Below are 16,226 nucleotides of genomic sequence, written 5' to 3' on the forward strand. Positions count from 1 at the left end.
GAATTCTTTCCCGTTGAAAGCAGGGAAAGGATCCCTCATCTCGAGCTACGAGGGGGAAACGGGGCTCCTCTGGATGTGGGCGGGACCATCGTGCTTCCTCTCTAGTGGAGACGGGTATTGCCGGGGTCCAGCCCCGGTGGATCCAGGGAATTCGAAGGGTGGACGGCGTTGGCGTGGAAAGACTTGTTTTTTTATTAATATAAGATTAGATTAAGAAACTGTAGTGCAGTAGGAAGATTAAGTGGAGAAAGAGGGCTGAATAGCTTGGTTTACGCGGAAGACCAATAAAATTCCAGACAAGGAATTTGCACCATCTACGTTGGGCCACCGGTGCCCGCTTGAATATCTAAGGGTGCCTCGCCTTAAGCTCCCTTTCTCGCGGATCTTAATAACCAGGGCAAATAAGTAGACCTGGCGAGCCTCCGCGCCCCAGATGGAAATTCAGCCTGAAATTAAAGTAAAGAGCAGAGGGAAGAAAAGGGAGAGAAAAAGAGAGAGAGAGAGAGACACGGGGGGAGCCATATTCCCAAGACACCAGGCCGAGACTAGTCCGAGAAACTGGTCTGAGAATCTGGTCCCGTCCTTTATTGTTCAGAAGGCCTTTTATACTTTTGATAAAACATGGAGATCAATGGGTAACACAAAGTTATGCAGCGTTAGCAGTCCAGACTCTTATCAAAACCAGGCTTTTCTCTCTGCATACCTAATTGTATACACAAGTCTTAGGTAATTTACATCATCTTCCAACCAAAAGGGCCAATTAACATTTTACAGCCTTTTTTCTGATAAGGGTTTGTCAACCACAAGACTTATTTGTGTTGATCTTCCCAAGGTCTGGTGCCACTCTCGGAAAGCACTAAAGAAAGTTACATTCTTAGACAGCAAGGATACAGCAACTTATAACAAGTAGAGGGAGTGCAGTGATTTATAGCAAAAGAGAAGCAATTAACTCAAAAGTCTAGTGTTGCTAACATCAAAACTACTATGTATCTTTTTCTACATCCTGCTTACATTAACATCCTTCCAGGTGCCTAAAAGATAAAGAATAAGGAGGTCTGGCAGCAATCCTTGAGTCAACAGTGAAAACCCTCTACCAATATAATTTTTAACTCTTTAGAAAAGGCTCTGTATCTTTAAGATGCTTTTAAGCTTTGTGCCTCCCGCGGTTGGGGGGCTGTAAGCAATTCACAAGCTGTAAGCTTTGTGCCTCTCGCGGTTGGGGGGCTGTAAGCAATTCACAAGCTGTAAGAGGTCTGGGGAACCTGTTAGGCAGACTAGAGAGCTATCAGAGGGGTTTAACTGAAACATCCCTTTCAAATGCAGAAGACTAAAACCCTGAATTGACTTTTTTCCAGAGAATATCAGAAAAGTGGAAAAGCAGAGCACAAAAGCCGGCAGATTTTTGCTGGGGTACATGCTTAGGAATATCCAGAGGGGTCCCTGAAGTCTGAGCACGCCTTGCGTATGTCAGCTTCCTTCCTCATGACCTTGTCACGGGCGGGATTCCTCACACTGGCTTCCGGCAACTCCCCCTTCTTTATTAGTTTTTTAAAAAAATTAGGTGCAGTTCAGTCGCGAGATTCCGAATGCTCTGCCGAAGAGTCCTGACAACACAAGGAAGCACGATTACAAGGAGCAGGATTATGGCACCCACAGCAGCATAGCTAGAGACAGTAGTCAGAAGAGTTTTTCCAGAAATGAAGTCAGAGAAGGTGTGGAAAAAGTCATTGGCTTCTCCTGCGGCGGTAAAATCTAATCGGGAGTGTTCCAAGGTCTGAATCTGATTATGAAGTTTCCCTAAATCTAAACTAATATCTGAGCTGTTCCAGACACCTAAAATATGATTTTTGACCCTCTCCCATTTAAAATCTGTCTCATTTACTTTCAGGGATGTAACACATATCCACCGGTAATCGGCATGACATGAAAGAGCCAATTTCATTTTCAGACTCTGTAATTCATTCCCAATATGCATTACTGCTTCTTCTAAGGCATCAATCCTTATTTCTAGCTTCCTATCTATAATTTCCTGGGTTGCCAGCGTTAGAGAAACATTTTTGGATACGGTGTCAACATATTGGGCAGTATACACTTGTTGAGACAATGATAATGCCGCCACAGTAACAGAAGTAATTGCGGTTATCAAAGCTGATATTCCCAAAACAAGTAAGCCCACAAACCGTCGTGTTCGCATTAAATCTTGTAGCTGTTGCAGTACAGCTAGGCCATGGTTATCATACCAATACGTGGCTACAGTTACAGGTACCATGAGATAGGGCGGACGTTTTAAAACCATGAAAGAGCAAACTTTATATTGAGGAGTTAAACAGGATGAAAGCATACATTGTTCACAAGACACTACATGGGGTCCACCTGTATAATTCAATTGTATGTTAAGTCTTTCAGAATCATTAGTGAAAAGAAAAACATAAGGAGAGGGTAGACAAGCTAAAATAGAGTAAATAGAGGTATTTTTTGGTCGGATTAAAATAATAGGGGCGGTAGCCGCAAGGGCTCTCCAAATTTCTGGCTGCCAAAAGGTTTTACCTCTAGTTATATAAGACAGCATAGGGGGAACAAATTGGTTATGATGCCGTCTGGTGGCAACTAACGGCCAAGAAATTGAATATTCTTTCCAATTATCCAATCTATTGATAAAGTCATCGTCAGACTCAGGGTCTTGACCTGGATTTGGGTTGCTCCAGTCCTGAATCGCACAATTTCTTCCTCCCGGCATATTGTAATCTACTCTCGAATTATAAATACAAGATTTCCAAATCGGATATCCTGAATGATCATCTATAGTTTTCCAAATAACATCTGAGGGAGCAACATCATCACAATTTGGATATTCTGATGGAGTTTTGAGAGACAAAGACTTATAGGGGCCAAGGACCCCAGGCATATGGGCTCGTAATATCCAAGCAGACCGATCCCCTATAGATGCAAATTTAGAGGTTGGGGAATCTGTCATAACTGCTTTTGTGGAGGCTCCAATGCATCCTGTCTTGGTAAAGAAGTCTCCTGTAAGGCCAGGAGGAAAATTAAAGCAGACAGGAAAATCATCTGCTAGTCCTTTAAAGGTATAATTGAAATTAATAGGGTATTGGTCTTTTGTATAGGAAGTATAAGATCCTCCCAAAAGGCGAGGCTGGTCTGTACTAACTCGTATGGGGTCACTGTTCCAAGTAACAACTTGGAAAGTTGGAGGATCCGGGAGAAACGCCCAATATTTGGTTGGAATGGGAGCAGCGCTTACCTGGCAAGAGAGCAAGGCAAGCATGGCAATAAACACCTTTTCAGGAGAGACTGACGATCCCTGTAGGGTAGCTATCCCCTGTGCCTGGCGACAGAGAGCTTTAATCTGTCCCCAGGTGGGCAAGGAGGCTTGTTGGGTTGACTGAGCTGGGCGTCCTAATGGATTCCTGCGAGGCAAAAAATCAGGGGGTGCAATATCCTGTATCTGAAGTCGTGACATCTGTCCAGTGGGTGGCTCCGATCCGCGCCTATCCGGGATCTCCAATGTCAGCTGTCCTGGGGTCAGCGGCGTTTCCCGTGCTGGCGGAGGGAGCGGGGGAAGAGGGAGTTTCTTCCTTTTTAGAGATCGCGGTGGCGGGGGATTCTGGTATCCGGGGAGCTGAGACATGGCGAATTAGTCTGTCTGGAACCCAAATCGGAGCGTCCGCGTCCTGTGGAAAAACACAAGCATACCCTCGCCCATTGGTTAATAAGGGGTCAGGACCTTTCCATTGTCCGGAAAGAAGGTCCCTCCATTTTACTAATGGTTTTGCATTCAATTGCTCTGGGCACCAATGGCGAAGCATTGCAGTGTTTCCGGATGAATCAGCATTTAAGTTATTTATTACGAAAAGAGCATGTTGCAAAATCTGATGGGGGGAACTATATTTAAATTCCCCTTCTTTTAGTTTTTGAATATGGATTTTCAGTGTTTGATGTGCTCTTTCCACAATGGCTTGTCCTTGTGGGTTATAAGGGATGCCGGTGTTATGTTTAATTTGAAATCTTGTACAGAATTGCTGAAAAGATTTAGAAGTGTAAGCAGGAGCATTATCAGTTTTTAAAGCTTTTGGCAAGCCCAGATAGGAAAAGCATGTAAAAAGATGTTGTATTACATCTTTAACTGCTTCCCCTGTACGAGCAGTGGCAATAATAACATGAGAGAAGGTATCTACAGTTACATGAACAAAAGACAGTTTTCCAAATGAAGAGACATGGGTTACATCCATTTGCCAGAGTGCATTAGGTTTGAGACCGCGAGGGTTAACTCCCAGAGGCAAAGCATTCACGGTAGTAGGACAATGTGAACAAGAACGAACAATCTCTCGGGCAGATTCTCGAGGAATTTGAAACTGGTATCGTAAGGCAGTGGCATTTTGGTGATGAAGTGAGTGAGAAGCTCGAGCTTCTTCAAAAACAGAAGCCACTGAAATCCTGGTTAACGAATCTGCCAATTCATTGAGAGCATTTAAAGGGCCAGGCAGGCCGGAATGAGCCCGAATGTGGCCGATAAAGAACGCCCGATTTCTTTTCCATATTTGCTGCTGCAGTTTAGTTAACAAATGGAAGATAGCAGTTTTGTTTTCAGGCAAAACTGCAGTCTCAATGTGTGGAAACAGCCTGACCACATACTGAGAGTCAGAATAAAGGTTAAATTCTTTCTCCGCAAACATAACAAAGGCCTCAATAACAGCTGTGATTTCAGCCCTTTGAGCTGAAGTTTCTTGTGTTTCCAAAAGTTTTTGATGATCTCTTGTGACTATAGAGGCTCTACCGTTAGCCGATCCATCAGTAAAGACTACCTGAGCATCTGAAATAGGGAACTGTTTACACCGGACAGGAAAAATAACTGGATGGTTAGACATAAAATTTAGTAAAACATGCGAGGGTAAATGATGCAAAATTTGACCACAGTAATTCCCTATGGCAATCTGCCAGTCTTCATCAAACATTAAAAGAGCATCAAGCTGCTCCTTATTATATGGAATTACAATCTCTGATGGCTCTTTACCAAACAATTCAATGCTCCGCTTCCTTCCTTTTAGCATTAATGTGCCAATTAAACCAGGATAAGAAGCCACGACTTTTTTAGCTTGGGTAGGAAGATGGATCCATTCTAAAGGGCCGCGTTGCCACAGAACTCCCGTAGGCGCCGTTGGAGTAGCTAGGCAAAGGAACTGCCACGTCATCGTCAAATCAATTCTTTTTACATAGCTATTTGATAAGGCTGCTTCTACTTTGCCTAGGGCTTCTTGAGCCTCAGCTGTTAATTGTCTTTTTGAGGTTGGATCAGGATCCCCGCGTAAAGTGTTAAAAAGAGGTTTTAATTCGGCAGTGGTTAATTTTAAATATGGTCTAATCCAATTAATATCACCTAAGAGTTTTTGATAATCATTTAAAGTAATAAGATGGTCTTTTCTCAATTGCAGCGGGGTATGAGTCACCGTTTCCGAATTTATGACTCTTCCTAAGTAAGTTATGGGCGGATTGATTTGAATTTTTTCTGGGGCAATTTTTAGGCCTCTGTCTGTCAATGCCTGGGTCAGGTCCTGGAGCACAGTCTGCAGGTGAACTCTATCAGGATGAGCTATTAAAATATCATCCATATAGTGAATCATATACACGTGTTCATATTTAGCCCTAGTATCTTCTAGAGCGGCATTAACAAATTTTTGGCATAAAGTAGGGCTATTTTTCATTCCCTGAGGCAGAACCTTCCACTGAAACCGTAAATAAGGCTGTTTAAGATTTTCTGATGGCAGACTAAAGGCAAATCGCTTTTTATCCTCAGGATTTAAGGGAATAGTGAAAAAACAATCTTGTAAATCAATAACAATTATATTATATCCCTCTGGAACGGCTACTGGGGAAGGGAGCCCAGGCTGTAAGGCCCCCATGTCCTCCATGGTGGCATTAATAGCTCTCAAATCCTGTAAAAGTCGCCATTTACCAGATTTTTTCTTAATGACAAAAATAGGAGTGTTCCAGGGGCTATTGGAGGGCTCAATATGTCCCAATTCTAATTGTTCAAAGATTAATGCTTTAGCTGCCAATAATTTTTCCTTATGCAGAGGCCACTGTTCTACCCACACCGGATCTTGAGATTTCCATGTGATGGGGTCGGCAGCAAAAACAATGGCCTCAATTATAAATTTGGATATCCCAATCCAGCACGTAGCTTGCGAGGAGTTGGGCAAATTGGCTCAATTATTCCTGTCTGTTGTTTACCCAATCCTTTTGATGGATCATAGCCCATCTGCAACATCTGAGAGGTCACTTTATCATCAGGGCTAAAAAGTAACACTCCCATTTGAGATAGCACGTCCCTCCCCCACAGGGTAAGGGGGAGCGAAGGAACGACATAAGGTTGGAAAGTTCCACGGGTATCCTCAAATTGCCAATCTAAAATTTTTGCACTTTTGGCTATTGTGGGGGCTCTTCCTATCCCCACCAAGTTATTTTCAGTAGTATGTGTGGGCCAGGAGCTGGGCCAGTCTTTTCCTGAAATGCAAGAAACATCTGCTCCTGTGTCTAATAACCCCACAATAGACTTGCCATTAATCAGGATAGTCTTCATAGGACGTTTCTGAGTAATTTCTGTTATCCAAAAAACCATATCACTAGACCCAAATCCTTTATCCTGCCTTTCATTTTGAGTAGCTGTGCGCCCAATTGCAGTGTGGTAAGGCAAAAGCAAAAGTTGGGCTATTCTTTGTCCCTGATGTATTTGGAAAGTTTTAGTTGGGGGTGAAATCATTATCTGGATTTCTCCTGTATAATCTGAGTCAATTACTCCAGGGATGATTGTGAGACCTTGCATAGCTAAGGAACTTCTGCCTAGTATAATTCCTACTAAACCTGTTGGTAATGGGCCTTTAACTCCTGTAGGTATTTTTACAGTGGGGCTATCTGGTGTTAATATTGCTGAGGTGGTGGAACTGAGGTCCAGTCCTGCGCTGCCTGGGGTTGCTCTGATGAGTTCTGCGATGGGACGAAGGGAATGAATGGGTTCAGTGAGGCTGCCCCAATTGTTGTCGGGGCCTGAGGCTGGCCCCTCAATCCGTTTCCCGACTGCTGGTCGGGGCCCAAAAAGGCTCCATTTCTATGGAATTGTGACCTACATTCTTTTGCCCAGTGATATCCTTTTTGACAACGAGGGCAGAGAGATCTAGGGAGATTAGTAGGCACAGCCGGGGAGGGAGAATTCGGCAGAGAAGAACCGGCTGCTTTTTGGGGACAAGCTCGCATAAGGTGCCCTTCCCGTCCGCAAGAGAAGCAGGCCTTGGATAAACCAATATTCTGGCCTGGACTACTGGAATGACTCTTTGACGGGTTATTTCTATTTGTAAAAAAGGACTGTACTGCCTGCTGGTAAGAATTTCCCTTTATGGCTGCAGCTATGGCAACGCCCTGCATCATCGCTGGTCCTACATCTGCACATTGCCTGATATAATCTATTATTTCCCCAGTTTTTTTAATAGGACGTAAAATGGCCTGGCAGGTAGAATTAGCATTTTCAAATGCCAGTTGTTTTATCAATATACTAGCTGCCTCAGTGTTGGAAATTACTCTGTTGACTGCCTCTGCAAGTCTTGATATAAAGTCTTCATATGGCTCTTCTGGTTTTTGTTTAACATTTGAGAAGGAAGAGGTAGATTCTTTCCCTTCAGGCAACAAACGCCAAGCCCCAAGGGCGCAGGCGGTTACTTGATCTAAAGTGGTTTTATCTAATCCCATTTGATCTCTAAGTGTTCCAAAATCATTAGTCCCTGCCAACATATTTTTTATAATATATCTTGGGCCATATTTTTGGTTAGCATCAGCCTGTTTTTGGGCTAGATCTTCATATTCAGTTCTCCAAAGTACATATTGACCTCCAGACAGACAAGCTTTAGCGACTGTCTTCCAGTCATGGGGTGTCATCCATCTGCCCGCTAAAGCTTCCACCAATGATACAGTGTACGGGGCTTTAGGCCCATACAAAGCACAAGCCTGTTTGAGTTCTTTAATCATTTTCATTGGAATGGGTTCCCAGTGGGGGGCTGTTCTCCCACCACTTCCACCAAATATTATGGGGAAACAAGCCTCAAGGTGGGGATCAAGTTCATCATCTGGGCTAGAGAAAACTCTTCTTCGGGGAGCTTCTAGTGGAGGCCCCTCACCCTTATAGGGAGGGGGGGGCAAGGGGTGTCCTATGTCACTTTCTTCGTACTTTGGGAATTTTTTATCCGTTCTGTGTTTAGGTCTTACGGATGTTTTATCTGGGGAATCTGGCCTTAAACTCTCAGGTGCATATAATCTGATGGGGGACATTTGTCTTGAGCCTCTGGAAGCAGAAGGCTTAATTAAGGAAATTTCTCTTGAATTTGTGGAAGCAGGTGGTCTGGTTGGGGAAGTTTTTATTAAGCTCTTTGGAGCAGATAATCTAATTGGAGAAGTTTCTCTTAAACTCCTTGGAGCATCTTTATTTAATAAAGACCAGTCCTCATCAGAATGATCTTGACTTACTTCCTCTTCCAAATCTTCCTCATCTGAAAGCTGCTCTTTTTTGTCATCTCTATCTATTACCTTTTCTTGGGCAGTCATTGCAGCTATCATTTGACTCAACTGCCGATAGTTAGGTGTAGCCTCCTTTTCATCACTCTCCTCTTCGATAGATACCTTTTTCTCTGCACTTTCCTCTTTAAGATGTACCTTTTCAGATTCAGGGGCAGGGTCTAGAGCGTCCCTAATTATATTCCATAAGGAAAAGGCGTCAGTAGGCACCTTTTGTGAGCCATGTTCAGCATGGTAAGTTTTTAGTTGTTTTCCTACTCTCTCCCAGGTGTCTAAGTTAACAGTGCCTTCTTCTGGAAACCAGGGACACTGTTCTTGTACAAAGGAAAAAAATGAATGAATATTGGATTTTTTAACTTTAATTCCTCGTTTAGTTAGTAACTGCAAGATTACTCCTGTAAAAAGCTGTCTTTCTTTTGATTCACTGTTACCCATGTCAGAAAATTAAGTCTTATAGAAAAGTCTACCTCAACAAAAAGGTTTTACCTTTGGCGAGGGGGGTTTTGTTTTCAACCCTAAGATAGCAGGTTTCTTTTCAACCTCTAGAGCACCAGGTTTCTCTTAAACCCTTGAACACTTCCCACTCCTCCTCACCCTGTCTATCCTACAGGGGGGTCCGCGGCACCCTGAGTGGGGTCCTAGCCGTCCCGAACACTCAACACTGGGGGAGTACCCGAAAGTACTCCGGGGGGAGTGATTAAGTCACTCCGGGGGGGAGCAACAGAGAGTGCTCCGGGGGGAGCAACAGAGAGTGCTCCGGGGGGAGCTACAGAGAGTGCTCCGGGGGGAGCTTTTGCTCCGAGGAACCTACCTTCGAATAGCCTGTTCCGGGCGCCACTTGCCGGGGTCCAGCCCCGGTGGATCCAGGGAATTCGAAGGGTGGACGGCGTTGGCGTGGAAAGACTTGTTTATTTATTAATATAAGATTAGATTAAGAAACTGTAGTGCAGTAGGAAGATTAAGTGGAGAAAGAGGGCTGAATAGCTTGGTTTACGCGGAAGACCAATAAAATTCCAGACAAGGAATTTGCACCATCTACGTTGGGCCACCGGTGCCCGCTTGAATATCTAAGGGTGCCTCGCCTTAAGCTCCCTTTCTCGCGGATCTTAATAACCAGGGCAAATAAGTAGACCTGGCGAGCCTCCGCGCCCCAGATGGAAATTCAGCCTGAAATTAAAGTAAAGAGCAGAGGGAAGAAAAGGGAGAGAAAAAGAGAGAGAGAGAGAGACAGGGGGGGAGCCAGATTCCCAAGAAACCAGGCCGAGACTAGTCCGAGAAACTGGTCTGAGAATCTGGTCCCGTCCTTTATTGTTCAGAAGGCCTTTTATACTTTTGATAAAACATGGAGATCAATGGGTAACACAAAGTTATGCAGCGTTAGCAGTCCAGACTCTTATCAAAACCAGGCTTTTCTCTCTGCATACCTAATTGTATACACAAGTCTTAGGTAATTTACATCATCTTCCAACCAAAAGGGCCAATTAACATTTTACAGCCTTTTTTCTGATAAGGGTTTGTCAACCACAAGACTTATTTGTGTTGATCTTCCCAAGGTCTGGTGCCACTCTCGGAAAGCACGAAAGAAAGTTACATTCTTAGACAGCAAGGATACAGCAACTTATAACAAGTAGAGGGAGTGCAGTGATTTATAGCAAAAGAGAAGCAATTAACTCAAAAGTCTAGTGTTGCTAACATCAAAACTACTATGTATCTTTTTCTACATCCTGCTTACATTAACATCCTTCCAGGTGCCTAAAAGATAAAGAATAAGGAGGTCTGGCAGCAATCCTTGAGTCAACAGTGAAAACCCTCTACCAATATAATTTTTAACTCTTTAGAAAAGGCTCTGTATCTTTAAGATGCTTTTAAGCTTTGTGCCTCCCGCGGTTGGGGGGCTGTAAGCAATTCACAAGCTGTAAGCTTTGTGCCTCTCGCGGTTGGGGGGCTGTAAGCAATTCACAAGCTGTAAGAGGTCTGGGGAACCTGTTAGGCAGACTAGAGAGCTATCAGAGGGGTTTAACTGAAACATCCCTTTCAAATGCAGAAGACTAAAACCCTGAATTGACTTTTTTCCAGAGAATATCAGAAAAGTGGAAAAGCAGAGCACAAAAGCCAGCAGATTTTTGCTGGGGTACATGCTTAGGAATATCCAGAGGGGTCCCTGAAGTCTGAGCACGCCTTGCGTATGTCAGCTTCCTTCCTCATGACCTTGTCACGGGCGGGATTCCTCACACTGGCTTCCGGCAGGGTATGGTGGTGAACTTCTTGAGTTGCAGCAAGGCTGTGAAAGACCCTTTCGAAGTTCCAGAGGTAAGGTGTCATTAGTCTCCAGACGCCTCATCGGAAATAGGCCTCATCTCGCCTGGAAGGGAGAACTTCCTGGATTTTCTCGAGTTGCGGCAGGTGTTCTCGAGTTACGACGGGGACCTCAGGGACCCGCCCTGGTGGCCTCAGGAGAGGCCAGTCCCTATGCGAGTTGCTAGGGGGCCTCTCGGGATTCCTCTCCCGTCGATACCGGGGCCAAAAACCTTGTGTGGAGTCAGGGCCGGAACCGAGGATTCCTCTCAGGGGCTGACATGGATCTTTGGGTACTTCTGGAGTCTCCCCAGGGGAGTCAGGCCTCGTCTCGAGTGGGGGCATGCACGTGCACTTTCCTTCCAGGCTGTAACAGCAATGTCACGCTACCTGTCGCGTGGATCAAATGATCTGTGGTTTTCCCTCGAGGCTTTCCCACAGGGCTGTCCCACGTGCCACCGTGGTGTGAGTCGATCCTCGGCGTGAAAGATGAGCCAGTGCAGGGCAAAGAGGTTCCTCTGGAATGGACTGAGACATCTGGGGGACTCTTGGAATGGTGGTAGGACCATGGAGTTCCTCTCGCCTTTCCTGTTGAGAGTGCCTCCTCTTGAGATGCGACGGGAACGCCGGGAATTCTTTCCCGTTGAAAGCAGGGAAAGGATCCCTCATCTCGAGCTACGAGGGGGAAACGGGGATCCTCTGGATGTGGGCGGGACCATCGTGCTTCCTCTCGAGTGGAGACGGGTATGGCGGTGAACTTCTTGAGTCGCAGTAAGGGTGTGAAAGACCCTTTCGAAGTTCCAGAGGTTAGGTGTCATTAGTCTCCAGACGCCTCATCGGAAATACGCCTCATCTCGCCTGGAAGGGAGAACTTCCTGGAATTTCTCGAGTTGCGGCAGGTGCTCTCGAGTTACGACGGGAACCTCAGGGACCCGCCCTGGTGGCCTCAGGAGAGGCCAGTCCCCATGCGAGTTGCTAGGGTGCCTCTCGGGATTCCTCTCCCATCGATACAGGGGCCGAAAACTTTGTGTGGAGTCAGGGCCGGAACCGAGGATTCCTCTCAGGGGCTGACATCGATCTTTGGGTACTTCTGGAGTCTCCCCAGGGGAGTCAGGCCTCGTCTCGAGTGGGGGCATGCACGTGCGCTTTCCTTCCAGGCTGTAGCAGCAATGTCACGCTTCCCGTCGCGTGGATCAAAGGATCTGCGGTTTTCCCTCGAGGCTTTCCCTCGAGGCTTTCCCACAGGGCTGTCCCACGTGCCACCGTGGTGTGAGTCGATCCTGGCGTGAAAGATGAGCCAGTGCAGGGCAAAGAGGTTCCTCTGGAATGGACTGAGACATCTGGGGGACTCTTGGAATGGTGGTACGACCATGGAGTTCCTCTCGCCTTTCCTGTTGAGAGTGCCTCCTCTTGAGATGCGACCGGAACGCCGGGAATTATTTCCCGTTGAAAGCAGGGAAAGGATCCCTCATCTCGAGCTACGAGGGGGAAACGGGGCTCCTCTGGATGTGGGCGGACCATCGTGCTTCCTCTCGAGTCGAGACGGGTATGGCGGTGAACTTCTTGAGTTGCAGCAAGGGTGTGAAAGACCCTTTCGAAGTTCCAGAGGTTAGGTGTCATTAGTCTCCAGACGCCTCATCGGAAATAGGCCTCATCTCGCCTGGAAGGGAGAACTTCCTGGATTTTCTCGAGTTGCGGCAGGTGTTCTCGAGTTACGACGGGGACCTCAGGGACCCGCCCTGGTGGCCTCAGGAGAGGCCAGTCCCCATGCGAGTTGCTAGGGGGCCTCTCGGGATTCCTCTCCCGTCGATACCGGGGCCAAAAACCTTGTGTGGAGTCAGGGCCGGAACCGAGGATTCCTCTCAGGGGCTGACATGGATCTTTGGGTACTTCTGGAGTCTCCCCAGGGGAGTCAGGCCTCGTCTCCAGTGGGGGCATGCACGTGCGCTTTCCTTCCAGGCTGTGGCAGAAATGTCACGCTTCCCGTCGCGTGGATCAAAGGATCTGTGGTTTTCCCTCGAGGCTTTCCTCGAGGCTTTCCCACAGGGCTGCCCCACGTGCCACCGTGGTGTGAGTCGATCCTCGGCGTGAAAGATGAGCCAGTGCAGGGCAAAGAGGTTCCTCTGGAATGGACTGAGACATCTGGGGGACTCTTGGAATGGTGGTACGACCATGGAGTTCCTCTCGCCTTTCCTGTTAAGAGTGCCTCCTCTTGAGATGCGACGGGAACGCCGGGAATTCTTTCCCGTTGAAAGCAGGGAAAGGATCCCACATCTCGAGCTACGATGGGGAAACGGGGCTCCTCTGGATGTGGGCGGGACCATCGTGTTTCCTCTCGAGTGGTGACGGGTATGGCGGTGAATTCTTGAGTTGCAGCAAGGGTGTGAAAGACCCTTTCGAAGTTCCAGAGGTTTGGTGTCATTAGTCTCCAGATGCCTCATCGGAAATAGGCCTCATCTCGCCTGGAAGGGTGAACTTCATGGATTTTCTCGAGTTGCGGCAGGTGTTCTCGAGTTACGACGGGGACCTCAGGGACCCGCCCTGGTGTCCTCAGGAGAGGCCAGTCCCCATGCGAGTTGCTAGGGGGCCTCTCGGGATTCCTCTCCCGTCGATACCGGGGACAAAAACCTTGTGTGGAGTCAGGGCCGGAACCGAGGATTCCTCTCAGAGGCTGACATGGATCTTTGGGTACTTCTGGAGTCTTCCCAGGGGAGTCAGGCCTCGTCTCGAGTGGGGGCATGCACTTGCGCTTTCCTTCCAGGCTGTAGCAGCAATGTCACGCTTCCCTTCGCGTGGATCAAAGGATCTGTGGTTTTCCCTCGAGGCTTTCCCTCGAGCCTTTCCCACAGCGCTGTCCCACGTGCCACCGTGGTGTGAGTCGATCCTGGCGTGAAAGATGAGCCAGTGCAGGGCAAAGAGGTTCCTCTGGAATGGACTGAGACATCTGGGGGACTCTTGGAATGGTGGAACGACCATGGAGTTCCTCTCGCCTTTCCTGTTGAGAGTGCCTCCTCTTGAGATGCGACGGGAACGCCGGGAATTCTTTCCCATTGAAAGCAGGGAAAGGATCCCTCATCTCGAGCTACGAGGGGGAAACGGGGCTCCTCTGGATGTGGGCGGGACCATCGTGCTTCCTCTCGAGTGGAGACGGGTATGGCGGTGAACTTCTTGAGTTGCAGCAAGTGTGTGAAAGACCCTTTCGAATTTCCAGAGGTTAGGTGTCATTAGTCTCCAGACGCCTCATCGGAAATAGGCCTCATCTCGCTTGGAAGGGAGAACTTCCTGGATTTCTCGAGTTGCAGCAGGTGTTCTCGAGTTACGACGGGGACCACAGGGACCCGCCCTGGTGGCCTCAGGAGAGGCCAGTCCCCATGCGAGTTGCTAGGGGGCCTCTCGGGATTCCTCTCCCGTCGATACCGGGGCCAAAAACCTTGTGTGGAGTCAGGGCCGGAACCGAGGATTCCTCTCACGGGCTGACATGGATCTTTGGGTACTTCTGGAGTCTCCCCAGGGGAGTCAGGCCTCGTCTCGAGTGGGGGCATGCACGTGCGATTTCCTTCCAGGCTGTAGCAGCAATGTCACGCTTCCCGTGGCGTGGATCAAAGGATCTGTGGTTTTCCCTCGAGGCTTTCCCACAGGGCTGTCCCACGTGCCACCGTGGTGTGAGTCGATCCTCGGCGTGAAAGATGAGCCAGTGCAGGGCAAAGAGGTTCCTCTGGAGTGGACTGAGACATCTGGGGGACTCTTGGAATGGTGGTAGGACCATGGAGTTCCTCTCGCCTTTCCTGTTGAGAGTGCCTCCTCTTGAGATGCGACGGGAACGCCGGGAATTCTTTCCCGTTGAAAGCAGGGAAAGGATCCCTCATCTCGAGCTACGAGGGGGAAACGGGGATCCTCTGGATGTGGGCGGGACCATCGTGCTTCCTCTCGAGTGGAGACGGGTATGGCGGTGAACTTCTTGAGTCGCAGTAAGGGTGTGAAAGACCCTTTCGAAGTTCCAGAGGTTAGGTGTCATTAGTCTCCAGAAGCCTCATCGGAAATACGCCTCATCTCGCCTGGAAGGGAGAACTTCCTGGAATTTCTCGAGTTGCGGCAGGTGCTCTCGAGTTACGACGGGAACCTCAGGGACCCGCCCTGGTGGCCTCAGGAGAGGCCAGTCCCCATGCGAGTTGCTAGGGTGCCTCTCGGGATTCCTCTCCCGTCGATACCGGGGCCGAAAACTTTGTGTGGAGTCAGGGCCGGAACCGAGGATTCCTCTCAGGGGCTGACATCGATCTTTGGGTACTTCTGGAGTCTCCCCAGGGGAGTCAGGCCTCGTCTCGAGTGGGGGCATGCACGTGCGCTTTCCTTCCAGGCTGTAGCAGCAATGTCACGCTTCCCGTCGCGTGGATCAAAGGATCTGCGGTTTTCCCTCGAGGCTTTCCCTCGAGGCTTTCCCACAGGGCTGTCCCACGTGCCCCGTGGTGTGAGTCGATCCTCGGCGTGAAAGATGAGCCAGTGCAGGGCAAAGAGGTTCCTCTGGAATGGACTGAGACATCTGGGGGACTCTTGGAATGGTGGTACGGCAATGGAGTTCCTCTCGCCTTTCCTGTTGAGAGTGCCTCCTTTTGATATGGGACGGGAACGCCGGGAATTCGTTCCCGTTGAAAGCAGGGAAAGGATCGCTCATCTCGAGCTACGAGGGGGAAACGGGGCTCCTCTGGATGTGGGCGGGACCATCGTGCTTCCTCTCGAGTGGAGACGGGTATGGCGGTGAACTTCTTGAGTTGCAGCAAGGGTGTGAAAGACCCTTTCGAAGTTCCAGAGGTTATGTGCCATTAGTCTCCAGACGCCTCATTGGAAATAGGCCTCATCTCGCCTGGAAGCGAGAACTTCCTGGATTTTCTCGAGGTGCGGCAGGTGTTCTCGAGTTACGACGGGGACCTAGGGAACCCGCACTGGTGGCCTCAGGAGAAGCCAGTCCCCATGCGAGTTGCAAGGGGGCCTCTCGGGATTCCTCTCCCGTCGATACCGGGGCCAAAGACCTTGTGTGGAGTCAGGGCCGGAACCGAGGATTCCTCTCAGGGGCAGACATGGATCTTTGGGTACTTCTGGAGTCTCCCCAGGGGAGTCAGGCCTCGTCTCGAGTGGGGGCATGCACGTGCGCTTTCCTTCCAGGCTGTGGCAGAAATGTCACGCTTCCCGTGGCGTGGATCAAAGGATCTGTGGTTTTCCCTCGAGGCTTTCCTCGAGGCTTTCCCACAGGGCTGTCCCACGTGCCACCGTGGTGTGAGTCGATCCTCGGCGTGAAAGATGAGCCAGTGCAGGGCAAAGAGGTTCCTCTGGAATGGACTGAGACATCTGGGGGACTCTTGGAA

The sequence above is a fragment of the Capricornis sumatraensis genome, unplaced genomic scaffold, assembly GCF_032405125.1.
Source record: "Capricornis sumatraensis isolate serow.1 unplaced genomic scaffold, serow.2 scaffold1, whole genome shotgun sequence".
Taxonomy (NCBI): Eukaryota; Metazoa; Chordata; class Mammalia; order Artiodactyla; family Bovidae; genus Capricornis; species Capricornis sumatraensis.